Here is a 13,206-nt window from a genome sequence, read left to right as displayed (position 1 = left end):
ATAAAAATAAGTAGATCCCTTCTGTTACCCTCCTGTTGTTCCAAACCCATTTGACTTTTTCAATGACCATTCACTTTCATTGCATCTTTTTTCTATACAATGAAATTGAAGGGTGACTGAGACTCTTCTGCCTAACATGTTCTTTTGTGTTTCACGGAAGAACGAAAGTCATACTGGTTTGGAACAACAGAAAGTAAATGATGACATAATTAAAATTTTTGGGTGAATTATCCATTTAAGTGTACAAAACAGTTCTTGCTTCATTTTGAGCCAACACGACTGAAAGTAATGACTTGCGCTTCAGTAACTGATATATATATATATATATATATACACCGATCAGTCTCAACATTAAAACCACCTGCCTAATATTGTGTAGGTCCCCCTCGTGCCGCCAAAAGAGCACCAACCCGCATCTCAGAATAGCATTCTGAGATGTTATTCTTCTCACCACAATTGTACAGAGCAGTTATCTGAGTTATCGAAGCCTTTATCAGTTCGAACCAGTCTGGCCATTCTCTGTTAACCTCTCTCATCAACAAGGCATTTCCTTCCACAGAACTGCCCCTCACTGGATGTTTTTGTTTTTGGCACCATTCGGAGTAAATTCTAGAGACTGTTGTGCGTGAAAATCCCAGGAGATTAGCAGTTACAGAAATACTCAAACCAGCCCATCTGGCACCGACAATCATGCCATGGTCCAAATAACTAAGATCACATTTTTCCCCATTCTGATGGTTGATGTGAGCATTAACTGAATCTTCTGTCCCGTATCTGCATGATTTTATGCACTGCACTGCTGCTACATGATTGGCTGATTAGATAATCGCATGATGATTGTTGGTGCCAGACGGCTGGTTTGAGTATTTTTGTAACTGCTGATCTCCTGGGATTTTCACGCACAATAGTCTCTAGAATTTACTCCGAATGCTGCCAAAAACACAAAAAAACATCCAGTGAGGGGCAGTTCTGTGGATGAAAATGCCTTGTTGATGAGAGAGGTCAACAGAGAATGACCAGACTGGTTCGAACTGACAAAGTAATGCTATTCTGAGATGCGGGTTGGCGCTGTTTTGGCGGCATGAGGGGGACCTACACAATATTAGGCAGGCGGTTTTAATGTTGTGGCTGACTTTATATATATATATATCAGTATATATATCTATACGTTTTCTCTGTCTTATGCAGCGTGCAGAGAAAGGTGGGGGTCAGAAGCCCCTAGCCTTCTCATTGTGGGCTTTGTGAACTTTAATTAAAAATGAAGACCATCTTCAATACTCTCCTGGTGGCAAATCAATACAGGCAGGGAATAAAAGAGACAAGAGTGTGCACACACACATACACTCTGCCTACCTCTGAAAAAACACATGCACCCACGCTAGCGGGGTTCTGCCATTTAAAAAAACTTTCATAACAGAATGCAGACATTCAGCAGCACAATAAGATCTTTACGAGGCGGCTAAAACACTGGTGACCTTTTTATCTTCTGTGCTGAAAATTGACGTGCTTTTTCTGAGTTGTTTTGTTTCTTTGGTTTTTTTTAGCACTGTGGACTTCTAGAAAGTAAAATCACATTAAAACAATTTTTAAACTCTAACTAGTTTATTTATATTGTCTACTAGCAATGCCCAACAGTGTATGTGCATTTTTTCTATTTCTGAAAGTCATGGAAATTCACACCACAGTGTCATTTACACCACATCTCAAATTCTGTATTGTTTAATAAAATTCCATGGTAGAAATGGCGTTGATGAAAATTGGCATTTTTAAAGTTTTGGAAATAAAATGACTGACTCCTTGGTCTTGCTATGGCTAATTTCATAGCTAACGTTCTGTATCGGTCTCCTAAATGTACACAATTCATATTTTCACACTTTGGCAAAATGACAGCTTGATTGGAAATGACGTCCAATACAAATATTGTTCACAAGTGATATTTACCTTGACTTTCTATGTTTTCTTTAAACATCACTTGTCTTATTTTCATCTTATGCATGCTCTAACTGAAACTTTCATCAAACTGGTTTAAAAGTACATAAAAATAAAAATAAAAATAAAAATCAAAACTATCCATTAAATATTAGAAAATTACCAAAAAGTGCATGGTACAAAGTTTCCAACTCAAGTTTAATGTGACCATGTATGAAAAAGAACCCCTGGGACAAGTGGCTGAAGTTGAAGAAACACCCAAACATGGTTGTGTCTAGACGGTAACCTCCCGGTTACCTAAAGTCTTGTCAGACCCACATGCAATGTTCAAACACTGCGTTTATTGTGTTTATTTGGAGTCCTACAAGAACCCTACACCCACCCCTACCTCTAAACCCAACCCTAACCTTAACCCTACCACTAAATCTAAGCTTAAACCTGACCTTAGTAACAGCGAATGAGACACTTGTGAGACTTAGGATGTGGGGGCGTTACCTTATACCTTGGGGGAAACATTGGTTTCAAACTGGTTTCCTGAACAACAGATAGCTCCACCCCAAACTCACGCCATTGACTGAGTCAATGTTGCTGTGTCTGGCTGGTCAAGATGCTCAAATAAGCAGAGCAATGTTTTGATAGCACCCCAGAGCTACAATGTTTACACTTTTCAGGGAAGTCAACCTACGAATTGTTTACTTACAGTTTTCTCTGCAAATTAAGTCAGGATGAAAGGAAGTATTTTAACATTTAAAAAATGCTTTAAACCATGCTGTTTGTGAACGTCAGGAAGCATTACGGCGCAAGTTGCAGAAGACAGAAACCAACGCAGCCTGCACTATTCTTAGCGTCTGCCTGAGACCGCTGCCATGGGCCGTGTCACCCCCTGCTATGAATCACGAGGCTCTAATGGCCGGACCATGTCCCAAATTCAAAGCAGTCTCCTCATAAAAGAGGAACCTGTCCTGCATCTCTGGTGAGATGCGCTCATTCCATCTCCTCCTCTTCCTTCGCCTCCTCTTTCCCCATTTTCCCTGCCCTCCTCGCCCCTGCAGTCCGTCAAGCATGAGAAAAATAAAAGAGACTCTCCAAACCAAAAACAGGTGTGTTTTGTGCTGATTGGAAAAAAAGACCTGAGGCAGGAGAGAGAGGGAGTATGAGAGTTTGAGAAGGAGGGCAAAGAGATAGAGACAGAGAGAGGAAGGAGGAGAGATAGGAGATGAAGGGATTGTAGTTGTCAGCTGGGAGATAAGAGGAGAGAGGAATGAAAGTAGGGTTAGGAGAAAGAAAGTGGAGGCGTACACCCCCTTACAAAAGTATGCTTTTGTTCAATAGTCTGCATTGGAGACTATTGAAATTGTGTGTGCGTGTGCTATTTTAAAAGGTGGTAGGAAGCTCTTCCACAAAACTATTAATGTTTTCTGACTTTCTTAATACTTCTCAATAGAAATGCTGATATATTGGCCAATCCGGTTAATCGGATGATATCTAGCTATTTTGAGATTATCCACACCGGCTGATTACCATTTCTACTTGGCCAATGTCTGCAGTCATAAAACCCAGAAGAGAATTGCTGTTTTCGAGCAATGGGTTCCCTCTGGAATTTCTAAAGGTTTTTTTAAAGGTGATTTTTGATTATGAGCAAAATAAAGACTGGTTAACATTACTTGAAGAGACTTTCCCATTTCGTTCTACAACTTACAATCACCGGCCACTTTATTAGGTACAGCTCTACATCTACTTATTCATGCGATTATCTAATCAGCCAATCGTGTGGCAACAGTGTAATGTATAAAATCAAGCAGATATGGGTCAGAAGCTTCAGTTAACATCATTCACATCAACCATCAGAATGGGGGAAAAAATTTGATCTCACTGATTTAGACCGTGGCATGATTGTTGGTGCCAGACGGGTCGTGCTGAGTATTTCTGTAACTGCTGAATCTCCTGGGATTTTCATACACAACAGCCTCTAGAGTGTATAGAGAATGGTGTGAAAAACAAAAAAACATCCAGCAAGTGGCAGTTCTTGCTTGGGGAATGAGGAGAGTGGCCAGACTGGTCCAAGCTGACAGGAAGGTGACAGTAACCCAAATAAACAACAGTGCTATGCAGAAAAGCATTTCTGAACATACAATACGTCGAACATTGAGGTAGATAGGCTACAGCAGCAGAAGACCCCTGCAGGTACCACTACTGTCACCTTAGAACAGGAAACTGAGGCTGCAGTGGGCACAGGCTCACCAAAACTGGACACAGACGATTGGGAAAAAAAAAAAATCGGCTGGTCTGACAGGTACACAAATGGTAGGTCCACTGCAGCCTCAGTTTTCTGTTCTTGGCTGACAGAAGTGGAACCCTACGTGATCTTCTGCTGTTGTAGCCCATCCGCCTCAAAGTTCGACATGTTGTGCATTCTGAGATGCTATTCTGTTCACTACAATTGTACAGAGTGTTTATCAGAGTTACCATAGTCTTTCTGTCAGCTCGAACCAGTTTGGCCATTCTCCGTTGACCTCTCTCATCAACAAGGCATTTTTGTCCACAGAAGTGCCGCTCACTATTTGTTTTTTGTTTTTCACACCATTTTGTATACACTCCAGAGACTGTTGTGCGTGAAAATCCCAGGTGATCAGCAGTTACAAAAATACTCAAACTGATGGTTGATATGAACATTAACTGAAGCTCCTGACCCATATCTGAATGATTTTATACATTACACTGCTGCCACATGATTGGCTGATTAGATAAAGTAGATGTACAGGTGTACCTAATAAAGTGGCCGGTGGGTGTAAATTAAACACAGTCATACCTCAAATGTGAATTTTCACACCATTATGTGCTTTAAAAACATAAGTGTAACAAAGGTTCATGTTGGGCAGATAAAGGAGGAAGCGGGAACCAGTTTACACAGTTCACATGAGTCTGTTTTATTCACAAATAACCAGCAATCATTGTACAGCTTCACTCAAATAAACAGTCTGCTTTTCAGCTTCACTCAAATAAACAGTCAGCTTTTTAGCTTCACACAACACAAGACTCTCTCTCAGGGGACAGACACAAAAACTCTGGTCTGTCTGCCTCTCTCCTCTCTCTGTGAACTGGATGACTTTTTATCTTTAACACGCCACGGGGCTTACGCCCATATAATAATTCAAATGGGGAAAACCCCGTGGAGGCTTGTGGGACCTCTCGAACTGCAAATAACAGGGGTTCGAGTCACCTATCCCAATTCCGAGCATCTTCGTGCACGATCTTACGAATCATATTTTTTAAGGTCTTATTAAATCATTAGACCAAGCCATCCATTTGTGGATGGTACACGCTTGTCTGAATCGATTTAATACCTAATAATTCGTACAGCTCGCTTAGCGTATGTGACATGAAAGTAGTGCCCTGGTCAGTGAGGATTTCTTTCGGAAATCCCCACTAGGGAGATTATTCTAAAGAGCGCCTCCGCAATACTACATACTGTAATGTTGCGAAGAGGCACTGCTACGCGTCGCGTAGTCCACCAGAATCAACACAAAGCGATGCCCGCGTGCTGACCGTTCTAATGGCCCGACGAGGTCCATGCCAACTCTGTCAAAGGGAACCTCGAACCTCAACGGAAGAGGGCGCAATGGGGCTTTTGGAGTGGCCGGCAGATTCACCAGCTGACATTCGTGGCATGTCACACACCACCGGCTACCATCCCCGTGAATGCCCAGCCAATAGAAACGGGCCATGAGATGGTTTAGTGTTTTCCCCTGTCCCAAGTGGCCTGCCATCGGACTATGATGAGCTGCCTGGAACAACATTTCCCAACGGCTCCTTGGTACTTACAACTGGGTTTTATCTTCTTTTGTCTGAGCGTCCTGCATCACTCAGTACAACCAATCATTTATAATTGAGAATGTGAGTGCAATGCACAGCTGAATATGCTGACCATCAATTACTTTCACTTGGTCAAACACATGCTTAAGAATCTTGTCTCGCATCTGCTCCAGAGGGAAATCCCTAGAGGGAATTCCCCTAAGGGCTGGGGAAGCAGAGGCTTCCCCCTCCCTTACATCATCCTGACGTGGAGCTGACATGGAGCTGACGTAGATGGCCCCGGCTCCGCCTCCCCCATCAGCGTCACACCCCACACCGTCCCACTGTATCACAGGACCCATCCACACACAACCCCTTTAACAATTCGGGAAAAGCCGGCCAATTAGTACCCAAAATTAGTGGATGGGTGAGGCAGGAACTAACCACAGCCTCAATGTTATGCTTTTGAGCCCGATATGGAATAAGGATGGTCACTGCAGGATAATGGTAAATATCACTGTGCACACACCTCACCTTCACCCTATTATTTGAATCCAATGCCCCATTTTGAACCAAGCACTGATGAATAGAGGTTTGGTTACAACCTGAATCCACCAAGGCTTGGTATGTACCCCCTCCCCCCCAATATTCATGGGTAGTCAGGGACCCAGATCACTGTCCCCACCTCCATCACCGGGCACTGTTCGCAGATGTGTCCCAGCTCCCCGCAACTCCAACCGGCCCAAATCTCACACCCACACCAGTGGCGGCAGCTTCCCCCACCTGAGAGGAAGAATGGGTAGAGCCGTGGGAGAGAGAGACAGGAGTGTTAGCAATTGTTCTACCATTTCCGTGGGAATGGGATAGGTCAGAAAGGAGGGGAGGGGGAGGGATGAAAGGGAGAGAGAGGGGCTCACCGGCCCCCGGGTACGCAGCTAAATGGTCCTCCGCCAACTGCACTGCTTCATCCAGTGACAGCGGTCGATGGCGCTGGACCCACTCCACAGTTCCTTTCGGTAGTTTGGCGACAAATTGTTCCAGTACCACAAGATCGATGACACCCCTGACGTCACTGGGCTCCTCGGCCAGCACCCACTGCCAGCAGGCATCGCGGAGGTGTTGAATGAAGGCAAACGGGTGTCAGACTTCGCTCAGTGTCAGGGTTTGGAACCGCCAGCGATGCTCACCGGGAGTTGGGCCTCCTCGGTCAGCAGCGGTAGGAGGTGGACTGCCCACTGCGCCCACGGCCATTCCAAGGCTTGGGCCGTGCACTCGAAGAGCTCCAGAAAGGCCTCCAGCTCATCTTGCGCCCCCAACTTCACCAGGATCACATGGGGGTTCACTGCTGCCGGGGTCGCAGTGTGTGCCCCCACCCCCCAAACACCCAACGGTCTTCCTCGTGGCCTCGAAGGAGCACTGCTGATGCTCTGCCCGCAGATCCATGAGGGCCTGGTGTTGCGCCTGGTGGATGCTGGCAAGGGATCAAAACACTTCCTCCAGTGGTGAAGACGACTCTATAGTAGCGTACCTTCCTCCTTATCCCGGGTTTCGGCACCAGTGTAACAAAGGTTCATGTTGGGCAGATAAAGGAGGAAGCAGGAACCGGTTTCCACAGTTCACGTGAGTCCATTTTATTCACAAATAACCAGCAATCGCTGTACATCTTCACTTAAAACATAAGACGGCTTTTCAGCATCACTCAAATAAACAGTCTGCTTTTCAGTTTCACACAACACAAGACTCTCTCTCAGGGGACAGACACAAAGACTCTGGTCTGTCTGTTTCTCTCTCTGTGAACTGGCCGATTTTTTTATCTCCCTCTGACTCTCACTGTGAACATAGAGATGGTAATTGGTCACAATTCATCTCAGGTGGATGTCCTTACTGCTTTCTCTCTACCCAGACGGGCGCTTGACCACGGCCTCACCTCCACAATACAAGTTGCTATACAAGGACTAAAACAGTTTCCAAGGAATTACACATTATTCTTCAACCATGTAAAGTCAACGTGATCACAGAAGAAGTCAGCGTGTTGTTTGCAAGAGTTCCAGAACCGTAGGATCAGCCACATTATGCCGACTTACTGTCAGACATTTTTGCATCGGCTCCAATGTGTTTATCTTTGCTTGTGGTGCTACTAGAATTTGCATTTTTCACTCTAACATTACATTTTTACACCAATGATGGTTACGTTTAGGTTTGGGGTTTATGTTGGGGGGTTCAGTTTATAAACTATGCATTCCTCTTCATTGTATTACAGCCTGTGCAGCTGAAAACAACATGCTTCACAACTCGCTTTTGACACTTAACGCTTTGGCCACTGGAGGCAGTGTTTCGAATTTCGGTAAGCACAAACCGATTTTAGCTAAAGAAAAGTCAACCTACTGTTTCTGATTTCACTGTGAGATTTCACTTCACCCTTGTGTCAGTTCCAAAATCTACTTTATAAACTATAAAACTGACCTTTTTATAAAACTGTACATTTTATGAATGCAAAAATAGCAAAGGCTAGCTTTTCATTTTTGTTTGAGGTGGCTTGAATTCACATCCAAATCACGTGTTACACTACTAAATAGAGGGTATTGTAATTATGCAAAATAATGTGACAAATACACTATGTAATGCCAGTCTCTGTGAAGAGATGGAACAAATGAAAAATATCTGCAGGCTCACAACAATAAGTGCATTTTATAATCAGTGCATCCACTAAAGTTTACACGGACCATTAAACCATCAAAAGATCAATCCTTTATTAACTTTTTTAAAACAATCTTTTCCTCAATGTCCACTATCATAATAATCCTTAATGAGGAAAAGTCATTCTTACTCTGTCGCTTACACTTAAGCTGTGGACTTTTCAGGTGCTGCATTCTAAACTTTTGCAGCATTTTGTTGTTTTGATCCTGAATCAAGTGTTCATACACCAAAACAATCAGAATTTATTTTTACATTACCAATCCCCACCCTCTTTGACCCCTAGAATAAAACATGCTGTTGCTACCTTACCTTTAAAACTTCAATATGTATATAATTTATGCTATGATTGGCCCCCCTCTTGGCATGTGAAAACTACCAGCGTAGCTCACACTTGAGTTCAGTGGATCAGGAAATTGGATTGGGAAACCATATAGGCTGGATTTGAATACTGTTTTTCATGAATTGGCCCCTGTAGTGAAGTAACCATAGAAATTATATGCACACTGCAATTTACTAACACTTGGCTTCTATTTCACAAAGAATAACATGTGTCAAGTAAAGAAATTGAGTTACTGGACATGTTGAGGGTGTAACACCCTGACCCCACTCAAACTATCACTATCCAATGAGGAAACAGTGAATTGGACTGACCCTAAAATCAAGCACTGAGCTGAGAGTGATTGCATGTTGCCTGGGACATCAGCAACCGTCTGTCAACTGTAAAAGCACAGATGTATAGAGTACAGCCTACAACGAGCAATGGTCTTTTGCCAGATGGTCTCTCAATGTTTCTTCTGTCCCTTTTGTCTTTAAATTAAATACAAACATGTTACACTGTGGATAATTAGGGGCTAATTCTATTTGCTGCTGCTTTGTCAATATAGCACTGTCAATTTACCCCGTCCCGGGCAGGTGTGGTGCATATCATTTTAGGGAGAAAAATGTCTAGGTCACTTACATTACACATCACTTACCAAAAAAAAAAAAAAAAAAAAAAAAGAGCATTCCAGCTGTGCTAAACAGTATAATATATATATAATCAGAAGGTTGCTGGTTCAATCCCCACAGCCACCACCATTGTGTCCTTGAGCAAGGCACTTAACTCCAGGTTGCTCCAGGGGGATTGTCCCTGTAATAAGTGCACTGTAAGTCGCTTTGGATAAAAGCGTCTGCCAAATGCATAAATGTAAATGTAAATGTATATATATATATATTATATATATATATATATATATATATATATATATATATATATATATATATATATATATATATATATATATATTATATATTATATATATATATATATATATATATATATATATATATTGTGGGATTTGTTGTGAAGTGTCCCCTCTGATGCAGTGGGAGGTAGAGGCCTTCTCGCAGGCAATTTCTGCAGCACTGTGATTAAATCAGTGGAAATTAATGTGGTCACCATCTCCCTGGGAATCAGCATTTTTGGGCAGCAGATTTAGGAGGCAGAGGAACCCTCCAGGGCTGAAAGTCAGGATGCCAGCTAGACTTTTAAATCACCACACTGAGTCTCAAAGCCCAGAAACCGAGACAGTCCACAATGTCCAAACTACTGAAGCACAGTAACTGGCTCAGACTTGGGAGGTCAGGAACTGCAATGAGCAAAACGGGGCTCGATGAAGCGTACAGCACACTTTTGCACCTCATAACGCTGAGGGTGATAAAGGCTTCTAGAAATGGCATCTTCAAACAGGACAAAGAAGCATCAAGAAGCCTATACACGTGTCACACAGAGAACCCATCAATCAATAAACACGTATGAGGTCATGATGAGTTCAAGGTGAAATGTGAAAGTTTAAAATAAAGTAGTAAAGAGCACATGAATTTTACATGTACTATACAGTATATGATGTATGCTAGTAGTAGCCATAATTTAAATTCTCTTGCAGAAACTTTAAAAGTAATGCACAAATGCTTGAATTCAGAGTTCTGAGAATGAAAAAAAAAGAGAGTAAAAGGCATCATTCAGGAGACGAAAATGATTGTTGTTTCGAAGTGTTTTTATCTGCTTTCTTCTGTTCAAGCAACAAAAATGTTTATCTAGAAGGAGAAATCCTGCGTTTTCCTGAATAAGTGTTTCGCACCAAAACAGCTTGAACTAATCAACCAAACAAACAACTTTTGGAACTGCATGCATAAGAACAGTTGCACTTCACAAAGCAAGGCTAAAACTCCCAGCATAATTGTTTTTATGAGCTGGCCATCCAAGCATTGGACAGGTAAGTTAGCTTCGCCTACCTTGACCATATGGCACTTCAGAGGCTTATTAACAAGCTAGGGGCTCCTGTTTGTGTGCACTTTGGTTGAATATTAATTTCCCAGTAGCTCAGAAAAGTGTGGTGTTCAGCCAAAAACAAAAAGAGGTTAGAACTGCTTGCTTTAGAGTTTGTAGTTTAAGCGCAGCCGGCCGTGGTGTTGTTATTACGAGTTTACATCTCGGCCAGTTGTTTGAATTAAGAGCAAGTGGCTACCTTGGCTCAAAGTGCAGTAATAAATTAACCTGCCCACTCCTGGACAACACCACTACCGCATAAGATGCCCATCACTTAGATTCCATTAGGTTAATCATGCATAATAATAACCCATAGCCCTGTATGATAAATCACCTATCGCCCCTAACCTAACTTGAGGAAGATGGTTAGATTGATGGGGGAGGGGTTATTTTCTATTAGCAGGGCTGTTGTTGACTTAAGGCAATTCATACTTCTGTGATTGGTCAGCTTTGCAACCAGAGACCGTCCTCCAGGATAGTTAAAAATATATCAAAGGTAGCTTTGAAATTTCTCCAAGATTTTTTAAAGATCTATGCATTATGCCACATTATATTTGGGCTTGTTCTAATCAGGAGCATCTCCTTTTTTATATTATGTTTATGTTTTATATAGTTACACGTGAAAATGCGACAAAACCCCACATGATTACATCTTTATTTGCAACTACAGTATTATGCAAAAGTCTTAGGCACATTAGATGTTTCACTAAAACATTTGTCTTAAGATGGTTATTTTATGTCTTCTGCTTGTGTCAACAGGAAATATATATGTATATATATATATATATATATATATATATATATATGTTTTTTTTTTTTTTCGTTTGCCAATAGAATAGAATAGAAGTAGAAAAAGGAGAACGGTAACAGATGGTATGGTTTCCACAGAGCACAGATCTCAACATCATTAAGTCAGTCTAAGATTATGTGAAGAGACAGAAGCAATTGAGCCTATATACAACTGTAGCAAGTTCTCCAATATGCCTGGAAAAACCTGCCAACAACCTTAAAATACATATCAAGCCATCACACAGCCTCAAGCCATTGTGTTGCATCAACGGGTGCATCCAGTGTAGACAGGATGTAACTTTAAAATGTAAAATTTCTCTAAGCCAGTGGTTCTCAAACTGTGGTACGCAGAGTGTCCCCAGGTGGTATGTGACACATACTATACATACACTACCGGTCAAAAGTTTTGAAACACTTACTCATTCCGTATTAAAAAAAAAATTCACATTTTAGAATAACGGTAAAGTCATCAAAACTATGGAATAACATAAATGGAACTATGGGAATTATGTTGTGACTAAACAAAATCCAAAGTAAATCAAAACTATGTTATATTTTAGCATCTTCAAAGTAGTCACCCTTTGCCTAGAATTTGCAGACATGTACTCTTGACATTTTCTCAACCAACTTCTTGAGGTATCACCCTGGGATGCTTTTTTAACAGTATTGAAGGAGTTCCCATCTATGTTGGGCACTTATTGGCTGCTTTTCTTTATTATTTGGTCCAAGTCATCAATTAAAAAAAAATAAAAATTACATTACATTTTAGTTTTGGGGCAGATTCACTAAGAATGAATTGCGCCTGCTAAAAGCGCCGTTTTTTGCATGCGCTAACTGCGCATGTTTAGCACCCGATTCATTAAACAAACTATGCAGATTCTGATCTTGCGGTCGGTTTCTGAGCACAATATAGCTGAGGATGCCACAGACAATCGTATTTGACCCACCTTGCCAGGACTGAACAGCATCACTTTGATACAGACACCTGGATCATCTCTTAAACATGCAGAATGTGCGCATGACGACAATGCGAACATCTGTATATATGCCAGGTTCACAAACATCTTTTTTAAACAAAATAATTTTTGCCACCTACTTTCATTTTGGCAGTAATAGCGCGATGTAAATTGCGCAGGGCATATTGCACAGAGTTTTGTGAATGAAGTGCAATCTTTAATAAGCCTATTTACATAGAAAGGAGGTGTGTTTGCACAGAAAGGAGTGACAATAACTTATTTTACATATTGAAGACAGCGCAATTTCAGCACTGATTGCGCCCGCTAAACGTGATTGCGGGTGGTTAGTGAATAAGACGCAGGTATTTGTGCTGAAATACCATGCACAAAAGTGGTGCAACTGTTTAGTGAATCTGCCCCATAGAGCATGAATCGGCCTTAAGGGAGGAAAGCAGACAATAACACAGAAAGTGAATAAAGAAAAGCAAGAAAAAGCGAGGAAACCCAGGGATGTCATGGTTTCTGCCAAGGAATCTTTGATTGCCTCAAAGTCTTCGAACCACAACTGAGAATATCAAAAGCACGCTAATAGTCTCTCTTTCCCCGCAAGCTATCTTCAAGCTTCTGACAACAGGAGGTCAGAGAGGAGTGCATTACCATCCTCAGACTGTCTTGTGCTCTACAGCTCTGCACAACACCTTGAAAGAACCAGTTATGTATGATTAAAATTCTTAC

The 13,206-nt window shown here is 41.7% G+C and overlaps 1 protein-coding gene across 1 annotated transcript in view; it reads right to left on the bottom strand.

Moving 5' to 3' along the window:
• The window catches only part of LOC127412427 (lysosomal cobalamin transport escort protein LMBD1), a 164,693-nt gene that overhangs the window by 66,604 nt on the left and 84,883 nt on the right, over positions 1–13,206 (bottom strand). The window lies entirely within an intron of this gene.

Source organism: Myxocyprinus asiaticus, chromosome 21, assembly GCF_019703515.2.
Source record: "Myxocyprinus asiaticus isolate MX2 ecotype Aquarium Trade chromosome 21, UBuf_Myxa_2, whole genome shotgun sequence".
NCBI lineage: Eukaryota > Metazoa > Chordata > Actinopteri > Cypriniformes > Catostomidae > Myxocyprinus > Myxocyprinus asiaticus.
This window is presented reverse-complemented; position numbering and strand designations above follow the sequence as displayed.